Raw genomic sequence first — 25,070 nt, 5'->3', positions numbered from 1 at the left:
AAAAATAGAACTACCATATGACCCAGCAATCTCACTACTGGGCATATACCCTGAGAAAGCCATAACTCAGTAAGATACATGTGCCACAATATTCACTGTGGCACTATTTACAATAGCCAGGACGTGGAAGCAACCTAAATGTCCACTGACAGATGAATGGATAAAGAAGATGTGGCACCTATATACAAATGGAATATTATTCAGCCATAAAACGAAACTGAGTTATTTGTAATGAGGTGGATGGAACTAGAGTCTGTCATACAGAGTGAAGTAAGTCAGAAAGAGAAAAACAAACACTGTATGCTAACACACGTATATGGAATCTAAAAAAACGGTACTGATGAACCTAGTGGCAGGGAGGGAATAAAGGCGCAGACGTAGAGAACGGACTTGAGGACGTAGTGGGGGAAGGGGAAGCTGGGACAAAGTGAGTGAGTAGCACTGACATATATACACTACCAAATGTAAAATGGATGGCTAGTGGGAAGCAACTGCATAGCACAGGGAGATCAGCTCGATGCTTTGTGATGACCTAGAGGGGTGGGATAGGGAGGGTGGAAGGGAGGCTCAAAAGGGAGGGGATATGGGGATATATGTATATGTAGAGCTGATTGACTTTGCTGTACAGCAGAAACTAATACAACATTGTAAAGCAATTATACTCCAATAAAGATATTAAAAAACAAATCATGAAAACGAAGATTACAAAAAGAACATATGACAGACTTTTTTTTTTACTCAGGAGAAATTTTTCAAATTTAACTTCTTTCTTTTTGTTGTTACACACTAATAACTGTTAAAACTACAGAAACATTAGCACTTCTCCAAAAACTTGTTCAATCTCCTCTCTTTCCACCATCTTCAAATTTCCCCACCCTATTACTTCTAAGTATGTTTGCATCTATCTTAAATATTAAACAAACTAATTGAAATCAACAAAAGAGAAGCCTTTCTTGGATCCATGGCTTCTTCCAGTTGTGACCTTATCTCACTTTCCCATCACTGTCAATCTCCTTTTAAGAATTGGCTCTGTATTCAAGTGCTTATAAAATAACTGTGATTGTGTGAATTTTTTCTCTAGCTTCTTTAGTGTACTTTCAGAATCTTGAGGGAAAGGCCTGCATTTACTCACTCTATATCTCCAGTAAGTAGCATTTACTGAAATGTAACACATAATCAGTAAATACTTATTACAGAATAAATAATCCCCTTCCTAAATAAATATTACTGCAAGTGGATATAAATTCTAAAATACCACAAATGTGCAAAATATTTGAAACAAAAATCCATAAATAATAAACACAAAGAATCACTGAAGGTATAAACTAAACATAAACATCATGAAACATCAAAAATTACAAATTTAGAAGCTGAAATTCAAGACAATTTAGGCAATGATTAAAATCAAAACAACAAACTTGTACTTTTTGTTTGGCCTCTATTTTTTCCATTTCTTTTATGTTGCCATGCACACTTTGAGTCACAATGGCTGACATAAGTTTTGCAAGTAATGACAAGAGACATTCTGGAAAGAATCAAAGAAAGAATTGTAAAAGGTAAAGGAAAAAGTGAGAAATCTAGGAACTGCAGAAACTTTAGATTTAAAGCATCACCTAAGCCTGCATTTTTGATAAAACATTTTATGAATAAAAAGTAATAGCCCCCCGGAGAGAAGATGGCGGAAGAGTAAGATGCGGAGATCACCTTCCTTCCCACAGATACAGTAGAAATACATCTACACGTGGAACTGCTCCTACAGAACACCCACTGAACGCTGGCAGAAAACGTCAGACCTCCCAAAAGGCAAGAAACTCCCCCCGTACTTGGGTAGGGCAAAAGAAAAAAGAAATAACATAGACAAAAGAATAGGGACGGGACCGGCACCAGTGGGAGGGAGCTGTGAAGGAGGAAAGGTCTCCACTCACTAGGAAGCCCCTTCGCGGGCAGAGACTGCGGGTGGCAGAGGGGGGAAGCTTCAGAGCCACGGAGGAGAGCGCAGCAACAGGGGTGCGGAGGGCAAAGTGGAGAGATTCCCGCACGGAGGCTCGGCGCCGAGCAGCACTCACCAGCCCGAGAGGCTTGTCTGCTCCCCCGCCGGGGTGGGCGGGGGCTGGGAGCTGAGGTTCGGGCTTCGGTCAGATCTCAGGGAGAGGACTGGGGTTGGCGGCGTGAACACAGCCTGAAGGGGTTAGCGCACCACAGCTAGCCAGGAGGGAGTCTGGGAAAAAGTCTGCAGCTGCCGAAGAGGCAAGAGACTTTTTCTTGCCTCTTTGTTTCGCGGCGCGCAAGGAGAGGGGATTCAGAGCGCCGCCTAAATGAACTCCAGAGACGGGTGCGAGCCGCGGCTACCAGCGCGGACCCCAGAGACGGGCATGAGACGCTAAGGCTGCTGCTGCCACCACCAAGAAGCCTGTGTGCAGGCACAGGTCACTCTCCACACCGCCCCTCCCAGGAGCCGGTGCAGCCCGCCACTGCCAGCGTCCCGTAAGCCAGGGAAAACTTCCCCAGGAGAACGCATGGCGCGCCTCGGGCTGCTGCAACGTCATGACGCCTCTGCCACCGCAGGCTCGCCCCGCCTCCTCTGTACCCCTCCCTCCCCGCGGCCTGAGTGAGCCAGAGCCCCTGAAGCAGCTGCTCCTTTAACCCCGTCCTGTCTGGGCGGAAACAGACGCCCTCAGGCGACCTACACGCAGAGGCGGGTCCAAATCCAAAGCTAAACCCCCGGAGCTGTGCAAACAAAGAAGGGAAAGGGAAATCCCTCCCAGCAGCTTCAGAAGCAGCGGATTAAAACTCCACAAACAACTTGATGTGCCTGCATCTGTTGAATACCTGAATAGACAACGAATCATCCCAAATTAGAAGGTGAACTTTGGGAGCAGGATATATTAATTCTTCCCCTTTTCCTTTTTTTTGTGAGTGTATATGTATATGCTTCTGGGTGAGATTTTGTCTGTATAGCTTTGCTTTATAATAGCTTTATTTTACTTCACTATATTATATCCTCTTTCTTTCTTTCTATTTTTTCTCCCTTTTACTCTGAGCCGTGTGGATGAAAGGCTCTTGGTGCTCCAGCCAGGCATCAGGGCTGTGCCTCTGAGGTGGGAGAGCCAACTTCAGGACACTGGTCCACAAGAGACCTCCCAGCTCCACGTAATACCAAACGGTGAAAATCTCTCAGAGATCTCCATCTCAACATCAAGACCCAGCTTCACTCAACGACCAGCAAGCTACAGTGCTGGACACCCTATGCCAAACAACTAGCAAGACAGGAACACAGCCCCATCCATTAGCAGAGAGGCTGCCTAAAATCATAATAAAGCCACAGACACCCCAAAACACACCACCAGACGTGGACATGCCCACCAGAAAGACAAGATCCAGCCTCATCCACCAGAACACAGGCAATAGTCCCCTTCACCAGGAAGCCTACACAACCCACTGAACCAACCTTAGCCACTGGGGACAGATACCAAAAACAACGGGAACTACGAACCTGCAGCCTGTGAAAAGGAGACCCCAAACACAGTAAGATAAGCAAAATGAGACAACAGAAAAACACACAGCAGATGAAGGAGCAGGGTCAAAACACACCAGACCTAACAAATGAAGAGGAAATAGGTAGTCTACCTGAAAAAGAATTCAGAATTATGAGAGTAAGGATGATCCAAAATCTTGGAAATAAAATAGACAAAATGCAAGAAACATTTAACAAGGATGTAGAAGAACTAAAGAGGAACCAAGCAACGATGAAAAACACAATAAATGAAATTAAAAATACTCTAGACGGGATCACTAGCAGAATAACTGAGGCAGAAGAAAGGATAAGTGACCTGGAAGGTAAAATGGTGGAAATAACTACTGCAGAGCAGGATAAAGAAAAAAGAATGAAAAGAACTGAGGACAGTCTCAGAGACCTCTGGGACAACATTAAATGCACCAACATTAGAATTATAGGGGTCCCAGAAGAAGAGAAAAAGAAAGTGACTGAAAAAATATTTGAAGAGATTATAGTTGAAAACTTCCCTAATATGGGAAAGGAAATAGTTAATCAAGTCCTGGAAGCACAGAGAGTCCCATACAGGATAAATCCAAGGAGAAACACGCCAACACACATATTAATCAAACTGTCAAAAATTAAATATAAAGAAAACATATTAAAAGCAGCACGGGAAAAACAACAAATAACACAGAAGGGAATCCCCATAAGGTTAACATCTGATCTTTCAGCAGAAACTCTGCAAGCCAGAAGGGAGTGGCAGGATATACTTAAACTGATGAAGGAGAAAAACCTACAACCAAGATTACTCTACCCAGCAAGGATCTCATTCAGATGTGATGGAGAAATTAAAAATTAAAACCTTTACAGACAAGCAAAAGCTGAGAGAGTTCAGCACCACCAAACCAGCTTTACAACAAATGCTAAAGGAACTTCTCTAGGCAAGAAACACAAGAGAAGGAAAAGACCTACAATAACAAACCCAAAACATTTAAGAAAATGGGAATAGGAACATACATATCGATAACTACCTTGAATGTAAATGGATTAAATGCTCCCACCAAAAGACACAGACTGGCTGAATGGATACAAAAACAAGACCCATATATATGCTGTCTACAAGAGACCCACTTCAGACCTAGAGACACATACAGACTGAAAGTGAGGGGATGGAAAAAGATGTTCCATGCAAATGGAAATCAAAAGAAAGCTGGAGTAGCAATTCTCATATCAGACAAAATAGACTTTAAAATAAAGACTATTACAAGAGACAAAGAAGGACACTATATAATGATCAAGGGATCGATCCAAGAGGAAGGTATAACAATTGTAAATATTTATGCACCCAACATAGGAGCACCTCAATACATAAGGCAAATACTAACAGCCATAAAAGGGGAAATCGACAGCAACACAATCATAGTAGGGGACTTTAACACCGCACTTTCACCAATGGACAGATCATCCAAAATGAAAATAAATAAGGAAACACAAGCTTTAAATGATACATTAAACAAGATGGACTTAATTGATATTTATAGGACATTCCACCCAAAAACAACAGAATACACATTTTTCTCAAGTGCTCATGGAACATTCTCCAGGATAAATCATATCTTTGGTCACCATTCAAGCCTTGGTAAATTTAAGAAAATTGAAATCGTATCAAGTATCTTTTCTGACCACAACGCTATGAGACTAGATATCAATTACAGGAAAAGATCTGTAAAAAATACAAACACATGGAGGCTACACAATACACTACTTAATAACGAAGTGATCACTGAAGAAATCAAAGGGGAAATCAAAAAATACCTAGAAACAAATGACAATGGAGACACGACGACCCAAAACCTATGGGATGCAGCAAAAGCAGTGCTAAGAGGGAAGTTTATAGCAATACAAGCCTACCTCAAGAAACAGGAAACATCTCGAATAAACAACCTAACCTTGCACCTAAAGCAATTAGAGAAAGAAGAACAAAAAAACCCCAAAGCTAGCAGAAGGAAAGAAATCATAAAGATCAGGTCAGAAATAAATGAAAAAGAAATGAAGGAAACAATAGCAAAAATCAATGAAACTAAAAGCTGGTTCTTTGAGAAGATAAACAAAATTGATAAACCATTAGCCAGACTCATCAAGAGAAAAAGGGAGAAGACTCAAATCAATAGAATTAGAAATGAAAAAGGAGAAGTAACCACTGACACTGCAGAAATACAAAAGATCATGAGAGATTACTACAAGCAACTCTATGCCAATAAAATGGACAACCTGGAAGAAATGGACCGATTCTTAGAAATACACAACCTGCCAAGACTGAACCAGGAAGAAATAGAAAATATGAACAGACCAATCACAAGCACTGAAATTGAAACTGTGATTAAAAACCTTCCAACAAACAAAAGCCCAGGACCAGATGGCTTCACAGGTGAATTCTATCAAACATTTAGAGAAGAGCTAACACCTATCCTTCTCAAACTCTTCCAAAATATTGCAGAGGGAGGAACACTCCCAAACTCATTCTACGAGGCCACCATCACCCTGATACCAAAACCAGACAAAGATGTCACAAAGAAAGAAAACTACAGGCCATTATCACTGATGAACATAGATGCAAAAATCCTCAACAAAATACTAGCAAACAGAATCCAACAGCACATTAAAAGGATCATACACCATGATCAAGTGGGGTTATCCCAGGAATGCAAGGATTCTTCAATATACGCAAATCAATCAATGTGATACACCATATTAACAAATTGAAGGAGAAAAACCATATGATCATCTCAATAGATGCAGAGAAAGCTTTCGACAAAATTCAACACCCATTTATGATAAAAGCCCTGCAGAAAGTAGGCATAGAGGGAACTTTCCTCAACATAATAAAGGCCATATATGACAAACCCACAGCCAACATTGTCCTCAGTGGTGAAAAACTGAAAGCATTTCCACTGAGATCAGGAACAAAACAAGGTTGCCCACTCTCACCACTATTATTCAACATAGTTTTGGAAGTGTTAGCCACAGCAATCAGAGAAGAAAAAGAAATAAAAGGAATCCAAATCGGAAAAGAAGAAGTAAAGCTGTCACTGTTTGCAGATGACATGATACTATACATAGAGAATCCTAAAGATGCTGCCAGAAAACTCCTAGAGCTAATCAATGAATTTGGTAAAGTAGCAGGATACAAAATTAATGCTCAGAAATCTCTTGCATTTCTATACACTAATGACGAAAAATCTGAAAGTGAAATTAAGAAAACACTCCCGTTTACCATTGCAACAAAAAGAATAAAATATCTAGGAATAAACCTACCTAAGGAGACAAAAGACCTGTATGCAGAAAATTATAAGACACTGATGAAAGAAATTAAAGATGATACAAATAGATGGAGAGATATACCATGTTCTTGGACTGGGAGAATCAACATTTTGAAAATGACTCTACTACCCAAAGCAATCTACAGATTCAATGCAATCCCTATCAAACTACCACTGGCATTTTTCACAGAACTAGAACAAAAAATTTCACAATTTGTATGGAAACACAAAAGACCCCGAATAGCCAAAGCAATCTTGAGAACGAAAAATGGAGCTGGGGGAATCAGGCTCCCTGACTTCAGACTATATTACAAAGCTACAGTAATCAAGACAGTTTGGTACTGGCACAAAAACAGAAATATTGATCAATGGAACAGGATAGAAAGCCCAGAGATAAACCCACGCACATATGGTCACCTTATCTTTGATAAAGGAGGCAAGCATATACAGTGGAGAAAAGACAGCCTCTTCAATAAGTGGTGCTGGGAAAATTGGACAGATACATGTAAAAGTATGAAATTAGAACACTCCCTGACACCATGCACAAAAATAAACTCAAAATGGATTAAAGACCTAAGTGTAAGGCCAGACACTATCAAACTCTTAGAGGAAAACATAGGCAGAACACTCTATGCCATACATCACAGCAAGATTCTTTTTGAGCCAGCTCCTAAAGAAATGGAAATAAGAACACAAATAAACAAATGGGACCTAATGAAACTTGAAAGCTTTTGCACAGCAAAGGAAACCATAAAGAAGACCAAAAGACAACCATCAGAATGGGAGAAAATATTTGCAAATGAAGCAACTGACAAAGGATTAATCTCCAAGATTTACAAGCAGCTCATGCAGCTCAATAACAAAAAAACGAACAACCCAATCCAAAAATGGGCAGAAGACCTAAATAGACATTTCTCCAAAGAAGGTATACAGATTGCCAACAGACACATGAAAGAATGCTCAACATCATTAATCATTAGAGAAACGCAAATCAAAACTACAGTGAGATATCATCTCACACCGGTCAGAATGGCCATCATCAAAAAATGTAGAAACAATAAATGCTGGAGAGGGTGTGGAGGAAAGGGAACACTCTTGCACTGTTGGTGGGAATGTAAATTGATACAGCCACTATGGAGAACAGTATGGAGGTTCCTTAAAAAACTAAAAATAGAATTACCATACGACCCAGCAATCCCACTACGGGGCATATACCCTGAGAAAACCATAGTTCAAAAAGAGTCATGTACCAAAATGTTCATTGCAGTTCTATTTACAATAGCCAGGACATGGAAGCAACCTAAGTGTTCATCATCGGATGAATGGCTAAAGAAGATGTGGCACATATATACAATGGAATATTACTCAGCCATAAAAAGAAATGAAATGGAGGTATTTGTAATGAGGTGGATGGAGTTAGAGTCTGTCATACAGAGTGAAGTAAGTCAGAAAGAGAAAAACAAATACAATATGCTAACACATATATATGGAATCTAAGGAAAAAAGAAAAGGCCATGAAGAACCTAGTGGCAAGACGGTAATAAAGACACAGACCTACTAGAGAATGGACTTGAGGATATGGGGAGGGGAAGGGGTGAGATGTGACAGGGTGAGAGAGTGTCATGGACATATATACACTACCAAATGTAAAATAGATAGCTAGTGGGAAGCAGCCGCATAGCACAGGGAGATCAGCTTGGTGCTTTGTGACCACCTAGAGGGGTGGGATAGGGAGGGTGGGAGGGAGGGAGATGCAAGAGGGAAGAGATATGGGAACATATGCATATGTATAACTGATTCACTTTATTATAAAGCAGAAACTAACACACCATTGTAAAGCAATTATACTTCAATAAAGATGTTTAAAAAAAAAAAAAAGTAATAAAAACAATAAGTAATCTCCTATCTAGATGCTCTAGCCTTTATTTAAAGTGGAATACTGACATCTCCAACTATTACTGTAAAACTATTTCTCTCTTCAATTCTGTCAATATTTGCTTCTTATATATTGCAATGTTTATATATTTTGGGACTGTGTTGCTCAATGTAGATATGTTTATAATTTTTATATTTTTTTATATCTTTCTGATGAATTGACCTTTTACCAACATCTAATGTCATTCTTGGTCTCTTGTAATAGTTTTTTAGTTAAAGTTTATTTTGCCAGATTATTAGTATACCAATCCACCCCTCTTTTGGTTTCTATTTGCATGAAATGTATTTTTCATACTTTCACTTTCCATCTGTTTGTGTCTTTGGATCTAAAGTTAATTCTCTTATAGAAAATATATTATTTGTTTATAGTTTTTTAAAAATGTTCTGCAATATCTGCCTTTTGATTGGAGAGTTGAATTGATTTACACATAAAATAATATTTATGAGGAAGGCCTTACTTCTGCTATGTTGCTAATTTTGTTTGGTATGTTATAGCTTTGCAATCTCTCACATGCTCCATTAGTGACTTAGTTGAATTTTTGTATTGAGCCATTTTAATTTCTTTCTCATTTCATTTTGTGTATATGTTTAGATATTTTCTTTGTGTTTACAACGTGGATTATATTTAACATCCTAAATTTATAGGAAACTAATTTGAATTGACATGAACTTAACTTCAGTGGCATACAAAAGCTCTAATCTTATACAAATCTGCCCTTCTTTATGTTATTTTCACAAATTACGTTTTTATGCATGTATGCCACTAAATCAGGTAATAAATAAAACATGGAGTGACAAACCAAAAATACAGTGAAGCAGGCTTTTATATTTGACCATGTAGTTACCTTATACTATATCTTTATTTCTTCATATGACTTTGTTTAGTGTCTTTCTATTTCAACCTGAATAACTCCAGTTTGCATTTCTTTTGAACAAGTCTAGTGATAACAAAGTATCTCAGCTTACGTTTATATATAAACGTCTTTTTCCTTTGTTTTGAAGGACGGTGTTCCAGATACAGAATTCTTGGTAAATTGGTTTTGTTTTTCTTCGAACATTTTATATATGTTATCCCACTTCTTGCCAGTCTCCATAGTTTCAGATCAGAAATCTGCTGTTAATCTCATTGTGGATCCCTTATAAGTGATGAATGTCTTCTTGCTTATTACAAAACTCTCTTTATGTTTGACTTTCAATAGTTTGATTATAGTGTGTCTTGATGTGGGTCTCTTTATGTTTGCTCTATACAAACTTTCTTGAGCTTTTTACTTGTAAATTCATGTCATTCATTAAATTTGAAAAAAATGTTTGCCATTATTTATTCAAATTTCCTCTCTATTTCTCTCTCATCTATTTAGGGGACTCTCACAATGCATTCATTGGTCCACTTGATTATGTTTCACAGATAACTTAGTCCTTTATTTCATTTTTCTTCATTCTTTTTTTACTTTCTGCTCTTCAGACATGATAATTTTAATTATCTTGTTTTCAAGACTGCCGATTTTTTCTTTTGCCTGTCCAAATCTGATGTTAAGTACTTCTAGTGAATTCTTCAATTCAGTTATTGTTCTTTTCAGGCCCAGATTTATATTTTTATAAAAATTTATCTTTATTGATATTTTCATTTTGTTCATATATTATTTTACTGATTTCCTTTAGCTCCTTTTCCATTTTTTTGTTTTTTTTTTAGTTCTTTGAACATATTTAAGACAGTTGTTTCAAAGTTTTTGTCTAGTAAGTGGGATGTCTGGGCTTCCTCAAGGATGGTTTTTATCAATTTATTTTTTTTCCTTTGAATGAGCCAATCTTTCTATTTCTTTTTATACCTGTGATATTTTTTGTTGAAAATGCACATTTTAATATTATAATGTGGTAACTCTGGAAATCATATTCTTAACTTCTCCTAGATTTGCTACTTTTTGAATATTTAAGTTTTAGTAACATTTTCAAACTAGTTTGGTAAAGACTGTATCCTTATCTGTGGTCAGTGGAGTCTTTTTTCCTTCAGCTCATGTTTTGACAGAGATTTCCTTGGCTGCAAGGAACTAAAAAACAAGCAAACAAACAAAAAACCAAAAATGAAAATAACAACAAAAACAAACACCTCTTCCTGTTGTTGCATATTGCCTCAGTGCTGAGGTACTCTTAACACTTATCTATTCTTGCAAAGCACATAGGGATCAAGCCAAGATATTAGCTAAGGTTATGAGGTCATTTCTGAGCATGTGTTTCACCCAGCACAAACACGTCTTTTAAAATTTCTCTGCATACATAGGTACTTCTGAATGTCCTAATTTTCCAAAGAATTTCCTCCAGCTTTTCTTTCTTGACCCTTGGCTGTTTACGCTTTGACCATTATCTTTTCTCTCAGGTGTATGTGGGTTCTTAGTTCACCTGCAGCATTTCTGAGCAGTGCCTGCTAGTTTTCCAGCATGAATTCTGAGTTAGGCCAAACAGAGATGAAAGCCTTATGTCAGTTCATCAGGAAGCCCCAGACTGGTTAGAACAGACATACATATTAATTTGCAAATATGTGTGTTCTGGACTCTCTATAACAAGGGACCAGGCTCACACACTGGGTATACAGGCTGCTACTTATTCAAGATGCCACTGCAAGAGAGGGGGAGTAAGTCAAGTTCAATTAAAAATGGCAAAAATCACATCTATTTCCAAGTTCCTTTTCCTTGATTTGGCATTTTCTTAGTTACTGTAAATATTTTACTGTTTTCCAGAGTTCTGACAATGTTACATGTTTCTGGATAGTTCCTGCTTTTTTTTTTCAGTCTACCTTGAAGAAGAGGCCATACAAATAAATACAAAATATTAGGATTGTTTTAGAAAGCAGATATTTAACTTGAAATGAGTGATTACTAAAGAGGAAGTGGTGGTGGAGCTTCACAAAGTGCAACTACGCAGATTTCATGTAGCAGAGACTGTAGGTCTTCTAAATAATAAAAACAAAAGCCCCAATTTCTCTTTGCAATCCTGTCAGAAGCCATACATTTTTATTTAAGTTGCAAAGTTATTACTTTCAATCCAAATAAAATATTACACTTACTAGACAAATGAGGCATGAGATGGTCCCGTTATGAAAATTTACCCAAAGGTATGGACATTGCCTAAAGTGCTTACAATATGAAAGTTCTGAATTTAATAAAGAATCATCATGTACTTTAAATAACTGGGCTATTTAAGTAAAATGTTAAATTATTTTAAATGAACATTATTTATTTAAAAATTTAGATAGAAAGATATAGACATGAATGAACTTGAATGAGTATTTAATTATAATCTACATCTTCATTGGTTAGGCAAAAAAGAAAAAAATCCTCCTATTAATTAATTTCATCTGCCTGGATTAAAACTAAAAATCAGATATATTTGCATCTTTATATTGTATTTACTCACTATTTATTGTATTTAGAATATTTCAGTTGAAACTTCTCCACTGCCATACTCTATAATGTGTAGGCAAGTAAACATTAATCACTCTTTAAAGAGAACATAAGGAGAAATGGAAAAAATCAAACATATTCATAAAATATATTACAATGCTCCAAATTAAAACTGAAAAGGCAAATGGAACATTAATATGACTGTGTTTTAGTGAAGAAATTATTTCTCAGTAAAGTCATTTAAAAATAGAAACAAAATCTAGTTCAAACTCAGTATCAATATATTCATGATTTATGAATTTATGTCAGAAGAAAATTTCCTATTCAATGTAATAGTTTTCCTTTACTAAGTAAATATGAAGTTTACTTCTACACTTAATCTGTTCTGATTCAGTTTTAATATGTATTTACCAGTATAATTGTTTGTAATGTTTTTCCTCTAAGGGTAAATAAAAAACAGTGTAATTCCAAAGGGAGAAAATTTGTCCTCCAAGCAAATTAATCTACTTATGTAATAAAATTAATAATACATTTTACTTTGAAATACACAAATAGACTTATTTCCCAATATCCCTTTTCTTAAATTATAAATGCTGTCTTCCACAAATACGAATACTGTAGCTAAGTAGAAATGTCATCTCAAGTCTGTAGAGATTTTTATGGTTTGTCACTCTCCATTTATATCTGGATGCATGTTGACAAATGTGCTGTAAGTGCTCCTGTATAACATATAGATCACTGGATTAACATAATTACCATGTACAAATTTTCATCACTTGAATTCTAGGTAAGATGTATTAAGATTAGTAGACAGACTGCAAATTGACATAACTATTTTTACATTATTTAATCTTTTATGATCATTTTATTTGAAGTCATAATTGTCACATATTCAAGCACACACCACTGTTCTTCTTAAGCACAATATTACTGACCAACATTCCGAAATCACTGATAACAGATTAATAAGATAAAACCATTATGCTTTTCCTTTTAGGTAGTTTGCTTTCTGCAGTATGTAGAATTCTAAGGTGGTTTCCATGATCTTTGCCCCCCAGGTTTACTCCCATGATTATGCAACCTTATATGGCAACAGAAATTTTGCAGATGTAATTCAAGATAATATTCAGTTGACTTTAAGATACAGAGATTATCTGGGTGGACCTAACTTTATCGTATATGCTCTTTCAAAGCAGAGTTTTCTTTAGCTGGTGCAGCAGAGAATGTCTGAGATATTGAAATAATGAGAGGGATTTAACATGATGAAGGTTCCATCCTCCTGAGATGGAGAAAGCCACAAAACAAGGACCTAAGAGTGGCCTCTGGATGCTGAGAGCAGTCCTCAGCCAGCAGGCAGGAAGAAAACAGGAATTCAGCCCTGAACTCTAAGGAAATGGATCCCGCCAATGACAGGAGTGTGCTTGGAAGAGAATCCTGAACTGCAGGTGAACATTCAACTAGCTTTCACCTTGATTTAGCCTGAGCAGAGAACCCAAACACACCGTTCCCAACTTCAGACCTACAGACTATGAGCTAATAAATGAATATTGTTTTAAGCCACTAAGATTATTGTAATTTGTTGTGCAGCAATAGAAAATCAATAAACTTTCAGAATGATCCCTTTGTTTTTATCAAACTTATTGACAGAGCATTTGATATTCTGCCATATTACCTTTAAGTATATTTTTATGATTTAATCTTGCAAATGCTTCCAATAACCAGTCACCTGCTATTATCAATGGCAAGTCAAGTATTTCTTCTTGGTATCACCAAATTTCTAAGAAACTCTGAAGTTCCCCTGTAAAGAACCAGTTCCTCTGAAGGAGCCAGTTCCTTTTTCTGTACAATAGACAAAACAATCTAGGAAATCAGATCAATCTGTTAGCACTATTGATAACTTTAGTATCACAATAAGTCACAGCTGAACACTATGTCAGGTTGTGGTCTGGCCAAAGCCGTGACAGTTTCTCACACTGATCCTCAAGATTATGTTTTGTTTTTATTTTTGGTAATTTATATTCATTTGCTTATCCATTATTATACACACACACACACACACACAGGCACACAACGTGGTACGCCAGCTACCTGAGTCCAGATAGGCATACCAATATCAGCAGCACATTTTGCAGGAATTAAGTATTTCCCACAAACACGATGGATATTTTATTAAGCACACATTAAAAGGCCAGATATCCCTGATGGTGAGACCTTTCTTTGGAGTGTTGGCATCTTTCCTTGCCATTAGGCTAAGATCAGAGCTTCCTGGACCAGATTTCCTTAATTTCAAATAATATCATGAAAAATGGGTGAAAAATCATAAAAAGAATTTTAGTCCATCCCCTACCAGAAGACCCAGGGTATACTTGGGCATATTACTTCACCAGCCACACCTTACATTTGCATAGGCAGATTTTTCTAACACACATGCGTGCACACACACACACACACAATTTCTCTTTCTTTCTGTGACTGTCTGTCTGTCTGTCACTCTCACAAACACCCTTTCACAACCACAGGTATATCACATCGTCATAACCCTGGGGCAGAGGAACACTTGCAGAGTTCACAGGTGTTGTTCACACCCTTTCCCTTAGGCAAGTATGAACATATGCCTTCTATTTAAAAACTAAGTGAACTACTGAAAGTTACTTCAGAAAAAACTGACAACCCCTGCCAAAGGTAATTTACGTCGATAACTATAAACATAAGTACCTTAAACCTTGTCAAAAGGAAAACAGAGGTACTCTTGTTTTCTGTCTAGATTTACTTAATATTTTTGTCCATGCACCAATTCAAAAAAACAGAAAGCATCTACATTATGCAATGGATTTTAAATACAATCTTGAATAAAGCAGATAAAATGTCTACCTTTAAGGCAGGCATTATAGTACCCTGAGCTGGGGGAAGAAAGTGAGTCAGTACATTAGAGGGCTGGGGCAAATGAGAAGTACATTGAAGAAATGACATTACACCAAGTTCTAGAAGATGAAAGAATTACTCCGATAAATCTGAGCATAAAGGGAAAAAGCAGCATATGTAAGGTCACAGGCAACAAGAACAACCGCAAACTCAACAGAAGGCCATGATTCCTAAAGAAAACAGCCTGAATGGCGTTGACACGAGATAAGATACATGAACTAGTATGCAAGATCCAAAATGTTTTGCAGTTTGATCTTTACTTGAAGGTTAAACTGGTTATGATGGCCAAGGTTGTGATGATATTCATGATTCTGAGGTCTCAATCTGGCTGTTGTAAGTGAAATGTACTTGAGTGAATAAAGACGAAAGGCTGAATGTGTGGAAATCCGCTAAAAAAATGTTGCCCAAACCTAGACAAATCATGATGATTAGGTCAAAGAGAAATATATGCATATGAAAGATAAACAGGAAGTAGTAGCCTTAAAACCTGTGATTAATTTTGTGTGGATGTTATCAAGTTAGTTAGAGATAGTGTTCAGGAACAAACCCTAACCACTGGCTTAGCTGACTGACCTGCTCCTACATGATAACTACATCCAGCCACCTGGCTGCATAGTATTAGGGGCACATGATGTCTATTTGTTGCATTGCTGCTGGTGACTCTACAGACTTTAGAATTTTTGCTTTATTTCATATATATATATATATATATATATATATATATATATATATATATATATATATATATATATTATCCAGTATTATCATAATTTATTGACATGCTTACATTTTCTCCAGTTAGGCAAGTGATATGCTCAAAATGGTTCTTAATATGTTCCTATCATTCTTTTAGCATGATTTTGTTTTCTGTTTTAATATTAAGTTGCATGTTCATTTTGTCTTTTCCTTATCTTTTTAGGTTGATTAGTTCTTCCAATGACTCTGTTTCCTTTTAATGGAGATTAGCACAAAAAACCAATATGTAGGGATAAGATATTTTCATTAGTACTAGTATTTTGATTCTAAGGTCACTCAGCGAAAAGAGTACAGAAATATTGATATATAATGTTTTTATATATACACACACACAACTGTGTAAAACACGTTTCCACACTGATACTTCCAATTGACAAACAAGCCCTCCAGGATGTATTATAGTCTTTCTCTTTTTAATATTTGTAGCTACACTGTCTATATTTATAACTCTGTTCTCCCAAAGTAGGAAACTGATTCTATTAATTCTCATTTTCTCAAGACAAGGTATACAGAAAAATAATAAAATCTTGGAGAGCCCTAAGAATGGATAACACATACAACTAACCTGGATTGGATGATTTTTCGTGTGTGTGTGTGTGTGTGTGTGTGTGTAGTAAATTTACTTATTTAGTTTTCATCTCAAATGGAAATTTGTTCAATATAATTTTTTCTTTCAGGTATTTAAGTAGCCTCACTTCCTTCCTAATTTTAATCAACTGATTTTCAGTTGACTTCTATTTTTACTTTTTTGGGAGAAGGTTATTTTTGGTTATTACTAGATTTTTAAATATTTAAATTACCTATTTTGTTTACTCATTTGGTTTTTGTAAGAATCATTTTGTGGTGGTTAGAATTCATATTCTGGCTACTGTTCAAAGGATAACAAATAAACTATCATTTCATGGCATTTAAATATGTTTTTCAATGCTAGATACAATGAGGCTTGCAATCTTGTTGAAAACTATTACTTCATTTTCCCCCAATTTTCCCATCTTTTTTCCTGCATAAAAGGTGACTTTCTACTTCCTTCTTTTGCTTTATGTTATGCACTAATAAATATATTATCTGTCGGACTTCAATCATTGTAACTGGCAAATTTTCATTGTTTTTCTCTTCCTGGTTTCACTTACTGTATTGTGGCATTATAAGTGATAAATGTATTCGTACCAATAGAAGAAAATTCTGAGCATCCCACTATTGCATATGCAAATTTATCAAATTTGGGGGATAGCTAAGTTTGGCAGTCTTTAATGGCACATATCAATGTGTACTTTACCATATCCTGTTACCTAGATAATACATTATCTACCATATCTAATAGCTAAGGAGGGTGCATATTAAATATGTAACATACAGTGTTTCATATAAAAATGGAATATTTATGATCTATAACCAAAAGATAATATATTTAGTAAATATTTTGTTAATTAGTAAAATATACTTTTTAATAGTTAATAATAAGATAATGAGCAAGATTTCTCTTTTATAGTAATTAGAAAGCATTTTATAAATTTTGCCCTAAAAATGCCTACAAGGGAAATGAATTCAGGAAAAATATTTTTTACATAAACTTAGTTGTCTTTATGGCACATCTCTCAAATTAACTTTGTACCAAACTATGCCAAAGGAGTGGAGACTTCTGTTTGTTTGTTTTGTATTGTTTTTTAGGGCAGAATATTTAGCTAGTTATTGAGGTATAAATGCCAAATTAGATATTTTGATTTAAACACACGTATCCATGATTATATCAGTTTTCAATTTCTGCATAATAAATCACTACACATTTAGCAGCTTAAAATAACATATATTTATGATCTTACCATCTGTGGGTCAGGCCTCCGGCATGGCTAAACTGAGTCCTTTGTTCAGGGTTTCTCAAAGCTGTAATCACTGTGTTGCCAGGGCTGTGACTTCATCTGAGACTCAAGAATCCTCTTGAAAGTTCATGTCTTTGTTGGTAGAATTCATTTTCTTGTAACCATAGAACTCATGGTGATGTGATTTCTCAGCACCGGCAGGTGAGACAGTTGTACAATCTCTAAGTCCTCTTTCAAAGGCATCATCTAATTATGTCAGGCCCATCCAGAATAATCTCCCTATTGATTAAGTTAAAGTCAACAGATTAGAGATATTAATTTTGTCTGCATAATCTTGCCTCCAGAGCCCATTCCCTTTGTCATATTCTACTGCCATATTCTGCTTGAAGGTATTTATAAGTCTCACTCACAATCCAGGGGAGGGTTTCACACAATGGCATGGCCATGGAGGATCATCACTGCCTACCACAATGATGAAAATGGCAATAAACTTGGCTTGTGGTGCTTTTATTATCAGTAATTTTAAATTATTTTATAAAGCAATTGCTAGGCATGCTTCTAATTGTAGAAGATACTGCAGTGAACAAAATGGATCTACTTTCTGCACTCACAGAGTCTACATCCTATTTGATAAGGTATAAGATAAATGCATGGATGCTTGACATGAAATCAGATAATAAAGAGAGCTGTGAATAAAACTAAAACAGTGTGATTAGAGAGTTACAGGGGTGATGTTATTCTAGACAAGAAAGACTGGAAATACCACTCTGGAGAGTAGTATTTCAGCACTGACTTGAAAGAAATAAGGGTGCATGGGCATATAGCCAAGCACATTCCTGGTAGAGGAGAGAGTAAGAAAGGCTGCAGGGTGAAGTGTTGTTGGGAATGGTAGGGAGGCCAGGGAAGCTGGGCCAAAATGAGGAAAAAAATTTAGGAGATGATGCCAAAAATTTCTTCAGGGATATGATAATGAAAAACCATAGAGGGGGAGGCTCTTATTTTACCTGTGATATAAGTGTGTGTGTGTGTGTGTGTGTGTGTGTGTATTGAACAGGCAAGTAAAAGGGAGAGATGTTTTGTTTCTCGTCTTTTAATTGGATTCTGGCTGTTGTGTGAAAATAAAATTTAAGGAGCAAGAAAGGAACTATAAAAACATTTTGGTATCAACTGCAATTGTTCAAGCAAGAGATTATAGTATTGGTTGTCACAAAGTCAGTGAATAAAGACAAATATAATTTCTTGAAAGTCATTTGCAAATGAATGGTCTTAATACTCTGGAGTTTCTAAAACACTCAAACATTTCCTCAGGACTGCCTATGTTCCTCTGCCTTTCTACATCTTTGTTTACATTCTAGAATGTCACCAGTTTTGTACTATGGTTGAACTTCATAAAGACACAATTCGTTTTGCTTTATGTGCCATGGATCAATCTTTAATTCTTTCCTGGATGACTGGTAACACAATTATTAGTAGCATAAATTTAGATAAGAAAGAATATATTAATCAGGATTCAGGATGATAAGTTTCCAACATCATATCCTTTATGAAGGAAGATAAGAATGGAAAATTTTTTTTGAAATTTATAAAACGATACTGTATAATATTTACTAATAGAAATGTCCTATGTGTGTGTACTTTGCTACAATTATTTTTATTTTGGATAAGGTTTTAAGCTCTTTTCTTCTTTAGAAAGTTTATAAATATTTGATGAGTTTTCAGCAGACAACTATTTTTAGTTTTACTATTGTTTTTACTTGCTAGCCTAGCTAGTAAATCCAACTTTTCTCCTATAGTGAAACAATATAAATGACATGAACCAACCAGTGGGATTTTGGCATAAGGACAGTTTATCTAGTCTTCAGTAGACTTTTCAACAAATATTGTTAAAATACTAACTTTAGAACATAATAAGCATTTGGTGTGAAAATAGTTCATATATAATTTTAGGATTCAATGGAATAGAAAACAATATGGGTTGGTTCTAAGGAAGCTCCCAGACAATGCTCTGTCAATGAACCTGTAAACCCCAAAACGTAAGAGAATATTCCTGTACAGGATGTTTCTGAAGGAAATGCCTATAATGCAATTTAGAGAGTATCATCTCATAATTTGAACTCACAGTGAATAAAACACTCAAATGTGATCATCTCTGTGTACACATATGCCAACTGCTCCTACTAAGCTTTGGGCATTTTGAGGAGATGCTACAGAGGCTTTTATTTGGGAATCTAAAAACAGAAACCCACAGGTGCTCCAGGCCCTGCGTTAGAACAATTCCCCTACTTTTTGCATTTTTTTACTTCCATGGAATTAAGCACTTTTTCCCTAATATGTTTAAGTTTGGGTCCATATATACAACAGTTGTTGTTTTAGTTTGGCGGAGGAATATCTGAATGTTATCAAAGTTGTATGAAAATGTATGAAATACATTTAAGCCACAAATTGTTTTATTGAATTCATCTGACTTTTCCCAAATAGCACATTTGAACATCTTCTCATTTTTCCAGATATTCTGAATACCTTGATGCTTCCTGTATGCATACATATACATACTAATACATATATACACACATGTAAAATATATATATTTATTTGAAGTTTATAATTTAAAAACATAGATAAGGTTAAGTGCCCCACTAAATCATATTATATATTATTTTATATGTTAATTTTTCACAACCCAGGAAAAGTAATATTGAGTGAAAACATATGTTAATACCAGAAAATTTCAATTTTCTACAATTTAAATTGAAACTTGCAAAAAAATTGGTCTTATTACTTAGTTTTATTTAAATAATCATATACATTGAAACTGCAAGAATTTTTATTTTATAATTCAGAAGTTAACTTCTTACTTAGCCTATAATTGTCTTGTTTTATCAAGTATGACAACATCTGTCTTATAACCAGTACCCTTAGATCACATTCAGTGTGAGTACTGGCCTGTAAATTAAAATCTACCATCTTTGCAATGCTTCTACTTGTCTCAGTTTCTCTTTATTTCTTCTTTTCTGCCTTCCCTTGTGTTAACTGACCATTTTTTTAGGATTCCACCTTATTTCCTCTATTAACTTATATGCATACATCTTGCTGTTGTTAATTATTTTAATGGTGCCCTATGATTTATAATATACATTTTTAATTATTCAGAGTTCACCTTCAAATAATATACCACTTCACATGTAGTGTAAGGATATTACAACTATATATTTCCAATTCCTTCCTTCTATTCTTTGTGCTATTCTTGTAATATTCTTTTAAATATTGCATAAACACACAATATAGTACTGCCATCTTTTTAAACTGTTTTTTTCTATAAATGAGAAAAAATAATGAATTTCCTTGTACCATCATCTTTTCACTTCCAGTGGTATTCATTTCATTTTATGTGCCCAAATTCTGATATGGTATTTCTGCCTGAAGAAAATTCCTTTAATATTTTTTACAGAGTAGGTGTGTTGGCAATTAATTCTCACAGTTTTGGTTTTGTCTGAGAAAGTCATTATTTTTCAGTCATTCACACAAGAGTAGTTACTATTACAAATGATGCTACAGTGAACATTCTTGAACATGCCTCTATAGCATATATGGAATAACTTTCTCTAGCTTATGTCCCAAGTGGAATTTTCTGGGTCCCAAGTGGAATTTCTGGGTGACAAGATATTTACAACTTCAATTTTACTGATTATTTCTGAATTACTATCCAAAAAGCCTTATACTTATTCACAAATGTACTAATTCTATTTCACAGCCCCTGGCTTCCCTATTCTTCAATACTTGGAAATGTCAGAATTTAATTTGTATATGATGTTTCTATGAAGCATATATATATATATATATGTATATATATATATATGTATATATATATATATATATGGATTTTGCTTATTACGTCTATCTTTAATAATATTTAAAACTTTATGTAAAATAATTGAATTATTATTTAACCTTTTTAGAATCCTCTTAATATACGTCTTAGAAAGAAAAAAATGCCTAGATTTTATGGACTGTGAAAGGGTGAGATGTTGAAGTATGAGTTCCATTATCGTGCATGATATCCTACTATCCATTGCTTCTAAATTTCTGAAGCATAAGTCAAAGTAACTTAACAGAAGCTATAGAGTTTTCAAGGAAGCAATTTAAATTTTGTACTTTATTAGCATTCCTATTTTGGGGCAATTTATAATTTTCAGTTTCAAAGTGAAGTTTCTAGTGGTAAAAGATATTGGGCTGACAATGCATATATAATGAATTATAGCTGAAATTATGCTTCTATTAAGTGTAATACAAGTATATGGTAGAAGATAAATGATTTTCCTAATCATTGATAAAAGACTTACTTCTGATGAATATGTTATTAGAGGGTAGAAAGGGTAAAAAAACATAGAATTTGCCTTTCTGGTTTTTAGTTCTTTTCAAAATATAGAATTTAATGTAACAATTTATCACTTATCAGGAGGTTATAACCCTTTATAATTTCAACTTTTGAACTGACGTAAAAGCCAAAATAGAAAAATACTCTCTATGTTATCAGAACAAATGTTGGCTAGTTTTTATCAACATTACTTTTGATGATATAAATAAATTAGATATTATTAAAGCATGAATAAAATGTACATTTTATGCCCGTTTTCATCCCTTTGAACACTGTCTAGAATGATCACATTTGCCATAAGTACAAAAAGAATTGGAAGCAGTTATATAAAATACTCAGATGAGGTATAATATTATAGACTATTATAGCATTAAGAAAACAAAAGGTATTTGAACTTTTAACTACTGATTAGTTAATTTAGATGTACTCAAATTGTATAGACTTAAAGAAAAACACACAACAAGAAAGTTGTGAGTTTAAGTTTTATTTAGGGTCTTACTGAGGACTATAGCCCAGGAGACACTCACACAGTAAACTGCTCCACAGAGGTAGGGAAGAAGCCAGTATATACATTCACACACACACACACACACACACACACACACATCTTGGTAAAAGATTACTGCTAATCACAAAGAACAGATATCTTGAGTTAATGATTTTAGTATTCTATGTATGTGATGATGTAGGAATCTGGGGTCATTGAAATTCTTCCTGAGATGCTTATCTAACTATCTGGGGGTCCATTTATCCAAGACACAGAGTGCCTCATCCTGTTTTTCACCCTGAATTCCTCTCAGGGTGCACTGTCAGTGGGTGACTGCAGTGTTTTGTTACTTAACCTCTGTATAACTGGCTGATGAGCAATGCTCTTTGTTCTTTTTTGTTCACAGTTGCCCCTGACATTCTGACATACTTGATATACAATCTTGTTAACGTTAAACATTTAATAATTTTAAAATAAATTGTAATAAGGTAGTTATTCCTAGTCTCATTCATTTTTCTTTTATTCTGACCTTCACTGTCTGCATATGGAAATTCATACGTCCATAGACCAAGATTCATAAACTAGAAAATACACAAAAACAAATATAGAGCCAGTTCTCTTCTTTTTAAATTCTCGCAGATCTTAATTCCTTTCTAATAATGGAGTAAAAATGTTTCTTTAAAACTTCACAGAGCAACTTTCCTCTGTCACTCATCCTTTACCTCTATGTCCTTCTTAGCAAGAAAAGCAAAAATTTTAATGTAGACAAAAACATGAGTAGCTAACAATGAAGACAAAGTATCTGGGAATATTTTAAACAAATATTAAGAGTAAAGAAAATCAAACTATGAACAATCAGCAAATCACATTTTAATTAAAATTTAAAAATAGAATGTTTTTCCATAACATTGACTTAGTTTTGAACAAGGAAATGGGTCCCCTAAAAATTGCTAGTGATGAGTTTATATTTACTCCAATGAGTTTCTCTAGAAGATATAGGAAGTCTGGGAAGGGAGATACTTAAAGTTCTACTTTAATTATCCAGTCCAGACCTACTTTTTCAGATTCCAAACATGAAATAAAAGTCGACCTCGCTGTTTTTTAAACAACTGTCTAGTGTAATATCTCTGTGACAAAAAAGATGTCCTAAATACTGTAGACGTACAAATTATAAGTGTAAACAAAAACTGGATTCCGTATTCCCAGAAGCAAAGAGCAGCAACAGAAACAGATAAAATAATTAACATTCCATGTCTCAGGTGAGTGAGAATCTGAGTCAGAAGGGCTACAAGGCTTACATTTCAGGTCTCAGGTACTCAGTGTTTGAATATTGTATGTATGTGTGTGTGTGCACATGTGTGTACGTTATCACATCTTTATAACCTAAAGTTTGAAAAAGTGTATACCAGAGAACATAGAAAGAGAGGAAAGAAGGAAGGAAGGAAGGGAGGGAGGGAGGAAGAAAACAGGGAACAAAAAAATCCTAAAGGGAGTTATAAGTATTCCATAAAGCAACACATCTCTTCTCACCTTCAGTCCAAAGGGTTCCTCCCCAAGGAAAATAAAGTAAACCTTAACATGATTAGGAAAATGAATCTTCTTTTGTTATTCCTTCTTTTCCTAGAAGACTGGCTCATATGTCAAGGAAAACCTGAAGGTATTTAGGCTTTCACCTGTGGAAGTGAATGTAAAATTATTAATATTTGATAAAGACTGAGAAGAGAATTTTTTTTAAAAAGGCTGACCTCTCTCTAGTCATTAAAACACTGAGGGAGTTCTGTAAACGAAACATGGGTTTGGAAATGTTTGTGTACTACATCAAATTTGCAAATTGGAATAGGTCAAGGGCTCACCATAAATTAGTTAAGACCTTAAGAGGAATACAGCATTTAAACTCATTTAAGCTTTCTAAGGAAAGACACATCCTTTTATTACCACACATTATAAGTGGCAAGGAAGATTTATAGCTAGTTCTTATTTAGGTAATTTAACCTAAAGCTTGATTTTTTAAAATTCATTTTATTGTGGTAAGAACACTTAACATGAGATCTACCTTCTTAACAAATTTTTAAGTAAACAATACATTATTGCTGACTATAGGTACTGTGTTGTATAGCAGATCTCTAGAGTTTATTCATCTTGCTTTAGTGAAACGTTGTATCTGTTGATTAGTAACTCACCATTTCCCCCTCTCTCCAGCCAGTGGCAACTCTCATTTTACTCTTTGGTTCAATTAATTTGACTACTTTTATTCCTCATACAAGTAGAATCATGCAGTATTCGTCTTTCTGTGACTGGCTTATTTCACTTAGCATAAGGTACACAAGGTTTATCCATATTGTCACATATATTAGAATTTCCTCTTTTTTGAGTCTGGATTGTATTCCATTATTTGTATACATCATATTTTCTTTATCCACTCATCTGTCAATGGCCATTTAAATAGTTTCTATAACTTGGCTACTGTGAATAGTGTTGCAATAGACATGGGAGTACTATTGTCTCCTCAAGATCCTGATTTTAATTTTTTTGGATAAATACCCATGAGTGGGGTTTCTAGATCATCT

Source organism: Balaenoptera borealis (assembly GCF_965194805.1).
Source record: "Balaenoptera borealis genome assembly, chromosome: 18".
Lineage (NCBI taxonomy): Eukaryota > Metazoa > Chordata > Mammalia > Artiodactyla > Balaenopteridae > Balaenoptera > Balaenoptera borealis.
Note: the sequence above shows the minus strand (reverse complement) of the source record.